General features: G+C 34.7%; 1 protein-coding gene across 1 annotated transcript in view; it reads right to left on the bottom strand.

Annotated features, from left to right (window-relative positions):
• Window positions 1-5000, bottom strand: part of fras1 (Fraser extracellular matrix complex subunit 1) — a 233783-nt gene that overhangs the window by 129874 nt on the left and 98909 nt on the right. The gene's annotated exons all lie outside the window — the stretch shown is intronic.

Raw genomic sequence — 5000 nt, 5'->3', positions numbered from 1 at the left:
TGCTCCTCATGAACACTAGAGCTCTTCATCTCCATCAGCAGCTCCTCATAAACACTAGAGCTCCTCATAAACACTACAGCTCCTCATAAACACTAGAGCTCCTCATGAACACTAGAGCTCCTCATAAACACTAGAGCTCCTCATCTCCATCTACAGCTCCTCATAAACACTAGAGCTCCTCATAAACACTAGAGCTCCTCATGAACACTAGAGCTCCTCATAAACACTAGAGCTCCTCATGAACACTAGAGCTCCTCATAAACACTACAGCTCCTCATAAACACTAGAGCTCCTCATGAACACTAGAGCTCCTCATAAACACTAGAGCTCCTCATAAACACTAGAGCTCCTCATGAACACTAGAGCTCCTCATAAACACTAGAGCTCCTCATGAACACTAGAGCTCCTCATAAACACTAGAGCTCCTCATCTCCATCTGCTCCTCATAAACACTAGAGCTCCTCATGAACACTAGAGCTCCTCATAAACACTAGAGCTCCTCATGAACACTAGAGCTCCTCATAAACACTAGAGCTCCTCATGAACACTAGAGCTCCTCATAAACACTAGAGCTCCTCATCTCCATCTGCTCCTCATAAACACTAGAGCTCCTCATAAACACTAGAGCTCCTCATGAACACTAGAGCTCCTCATAAACACTAGAGCTCCTCATAAACACTAGAGCTCCTCATGAACACTAGAGCTCCTCATAAACACTAGAGCTCCTCATGAACACTAGAGCTCCTCATAAACACTAGAGCTCCTCATAAACACTAGAGCTCCTCATCTCCATCTGCTCCTCATAAACACTAGAGCTCCTCATGAACACTAGAGCTCCTCATAAACACTAGAGCTCCTCATAAACACTAGAGCTCCTCATGAACAGTAGAGCTCCTCATAAACACTAGAGCTCCTCATTAACACTAGAGCTCCTCATAACACTAGAGCTCCTCATCTCCATCTGCTCCTCATAAACACTAGAGCTCCTCATGAACACTAGAGCTCCTCATAAACACTAGAGCTCCTCATTAACACTAGAGCTCCTCATCTCCATCTGCTCCTCATAAACACTAGAGCTCCTCATAAAATCTAGAGCTCCTCATGAACACCAGAGCTCCTCATAAACACTAGAGCTCCTCATCTCCATCTAGAGCTCCTCATGAACACCAGAGCTCCTCATCTCCACCTGCAGTATATTCATCCTGTTCTACTTATTACAGCTTTATTTCATTCATTATTCTTCTGTTGTCATTGTGACAGATATTATGATTCTGTTCATCCTGATGAATAAACATGAAACATCTTCAGGTTATTACATCGTTACTGCAATTTGTTGCTGCACACGTGTTTCTGTTTATCAACCATCTGTCACACACACACACACACACACACTAACCTACATTATAAATCTTAGAGCTTTTAATCCGTCGTTCCTCATTATTTCTGGTTAATATTTCAGGTCAGCTCGACCACCAATCACAGCCCTCCGTCAGGCTGATAACCGGCCAATCAGAGCCCTGGAACCAGTCGGTGGGGAATGCAGGAACAGCTGCTGTCTATCAATGAGCCTCTGACATGTTGACTGTCTGAGTGACATACAGCAGAACGTGCTTCGACACTGTCTGGTTACTATGACAACCAGATACAGTCGCAGCGTCTCAGCTGACTGTCTTAGGAAAAATACATGGAAAATATATTTATCACTGTCCTGTATTAACCCATTAAAGGAGGAAAGCATCACCTCATTTCTACCATTAAAACCTGTTTGGTTCTGTTTTTTCCACCTATTTTCGGTCTCTTGGCCAATGAAATGCATCAGAATACACGTGGGAGTGACGCAATGCATCATGGGACTTTTCCCAAACTTTGAAATCAACACCAAAAGACACAAAATGACAAAAAAAATACTCAAAATGACCAAAAAAGACACAGCATGACCAAAAAAAGACACAAAATGACAAAAAAATACACAAAATGACAAAAAAAATACTCAAAATGACCAAAAAAGACACAAAATGACTAAAAAAGACAGAAAATGACCAAAAAAGACACACAATGACTAGAAAAGACACAAAATGACCAAAAAAAAGAAAGAAAATGACAAAAAAAAAGACAGAAAAAGACACAAAATGAACTAAAAAAGACACAAAATGACCAAAAAATACTCAAAATGACCAAAAAAGACACAAAATGACTAAAAAAGATACAGAATGACCAAAAAAGACACAAAATGACTAGAAAAGACACAAAATGACCAAAAAAAAGAAAGAAAATGACCAAAAAAGACAGAAAAAGACACAGAATAAGAATACATGTGGGAGTGTCGCAATGCATCTTGGGACCTTTCCAGAACTTTGAAATCATCACCAAAAAAAAGACACAAAATGACCAAAAAAAAGACACAAAAAGACAAAAAATGACCAAAAAAAAGACACAAAAAGACACAAAATGACCCAAAAAAAAGACACAACATGACCAAAAAAAGACACAAAATGACAAAAAAAAGGCACAAAATGACAAAAAAAAGACACAAATGACCAAAAAAAGAAAGAAAATGACCAAAAAAAGACAGAAAGAGACACAAAATGAGAATCCATGTGGGAGTGTCCCAATGCATCATGGGACTTTTCCAGAACTTATAAATCATGGTGAAGACGACTATAGCGGAGGGAGCTCAGATATAACAGCTATAAGCTCTCAGATACTTTATGAATTTCATTTCTATCCTCTACAGAGGCTGAAAAATCTATTATTTAGTAGGAAGAGTTGACACTTCTGTTGGATTTACAGAGAAACTTCAGGTTTTAGGGGCTGATTTTAAAATTTCGCTCCGTTTGTTTGCAGCTAATTCTGCTGCTAGCAAACTTATGATGCAATGAGCTGCACTGTAAAAAAACCAACTGTTGTTTTTATGGTAAAACCCAGCAGAACTTTACCGTAATAAACACGGTGCAACTTTTTATAATATTACGGTAAAATGATATTAACACTGTTGATTTCACCTTTCAGATTGTCATTTTATTCCATATTTTACTGTATAAATAAAAAGTTTTTCCATCAAAAGAAATGCTGTTCTGCCATATAATTGACCAGAAAATACTTTATAAATGCTGCATAAATTAAAGATTTTACCATTAAATATTACAGTATATTTCTGTTAGAGATATGGTGTTTAGTACATTTAACAGTGAGAAAAAGGATTTTTACAATAAATAATAAATGCAAAAGTTACAGTGATGCTTGTACATATATTACATTTAATAGTACATATATATATGTTTGTATATTATTTGTTTGTACATTTAATAGTACATATACACATACATTTTTTACAGTGTGCAGGACATGTTTTAGATGTTGTGCAATGTTTTTTCTTCATATTAATTGTTTATGTTATTACTTTTGAAGTAATTTTGAGTTTGAAAATCCTAATTAAGATAAGAGTAGGAAAATATTCTTGCATGAGGGTTAGGGTTATGTCATTTTACGTATTTTTTGTCATTTCACTTCTTTTTTTGGTCATTTTATGTCTTTTTGTTGGTCATTTTGTCTTTTTTGGCCATTTTACGTCTTTTACTGTCATGGTTTAGCAGTTTTTCACCCTAAAACCTACAGACAGTTTTTAACACTGTAGTCTTATTTTGTGTCTTTTTTTGGTCTTTTTACGTATTTTTTGTCATTTCACTTCTTTTTTTGGTTATTTTACGTCTTTTTTTTGTTCTTTTTGTCTCTTTTTTGGTCATTTTATATCTTTTTGTTGGTCATTTTGTCTTTTTTGGCCATTTGACGTCTTTTACTGTCATGATTTAACAGTTTTTCACCCTAAAACCTACAGACATTTTTTACAGTGTAGTCTTATTTTGTGTCTTTTTTGGTCATTTTACGTATTTTTTGTAATTTCACTTCTTTTTTTGGTTATTTTACGTCTTTTTTTGGTCTTTTTGTCTCTTTTTTGGCAATTTTATGTCTTTTTGTTGGTCATTTTGTCTTTTTTGGCCATTTTACGTCTTTTACTGTCATGGTTTAGCAGTTTTTCACCCTAAAACCTACAGACAGTTTTTTACAGTGTAGTCTTATTTTGTGTCTTTTTTGGTCATTTTACGTATTTTTTGTCATTTCACTTCTTTTTTTTGTTATTTTACGTCCTTTGATGGTCTTTTTGTCTCTTTTTTGGTCATTTTATGTCTTTTTGTTGGTCATTTTGTCTTATTTGGCCATTTTACGTCTTTTACTGTCATGGTTTAGCAGTTTTTCACCCTAAAATCTACAGACATTTTTTACAGTGTAGTCTTATTTTGTGTCATTTTACGTATTTTTTGTCATTTCACTTCTTTTTTTGGTTATTTTACGTCTTTTGTTGGTCTTTTTGTCTCTTTTTTGGTCATTTGATGTCTTTTTGTTGGTCATTTTGTCTTTTTTGGCCATTTGACGTCTTTTACTGTCATGGTTTAGCAGTTTTTCACCCTAAAACCTACAGACATTTTTTACAGTGTAGTCTTATTTTGTGTCTTTTTTGGTCATTTTACGTATTTTTTGTCATTTCACTTCTTTTTTTTGTTATTTTACGTCTTTTTTTGGTCTTTTTGTCTCTTTTTTGGTCATTTTATATCTTTTTGTTGGTCATTTTGTCTTTTTTGGCCATTTGACGTCTTTTACTGTCATGGTTTAGCAGTTTTTCACCCTAAAACCTACAGACATTTTTTACAGTGTAGTCTTATTTTGTGTCTTTTTTGGTCTTTTTACGTATTTTTTGTCATTTCACTTCTTTTTTTGGTTATTTTACGTCTTTTTTTTGGTCTTTTTGTCTCTTTTTTGGTCATTTTATATCTTTTTGTTGGTCATTTTGTCTTTTTTGGCCATTTTACATCTTTTACTGTCATGGTTTAGCAGTTTTTCACCCTAAAACCTACAGACATTTTTTACAGTGTAGTCTTATTTTGTGTCTTTTTTGGTCATTTTACGTATTTTTTGTCATTTCACTTCTTTTTTTGGTTATTTTA

This window comes from Centropristis striata, chromosome 7 (assembly GCF_030273125.1).
Source record: "Centropristis striata isolate RG_2023a ecotype Rhode Island chromosome 7, C.striata_1.0, whole genome shotgun sequence".
Taxonomy (NCBI): Eukaryota; Metazoa; Chordata; class Actinopteri; order Perciformes; family Serranidae; genus Centropristis; species Centropristis striata.
This window is presented reverse-complemented; position numbering and strand designations above follow the sequence as displayed.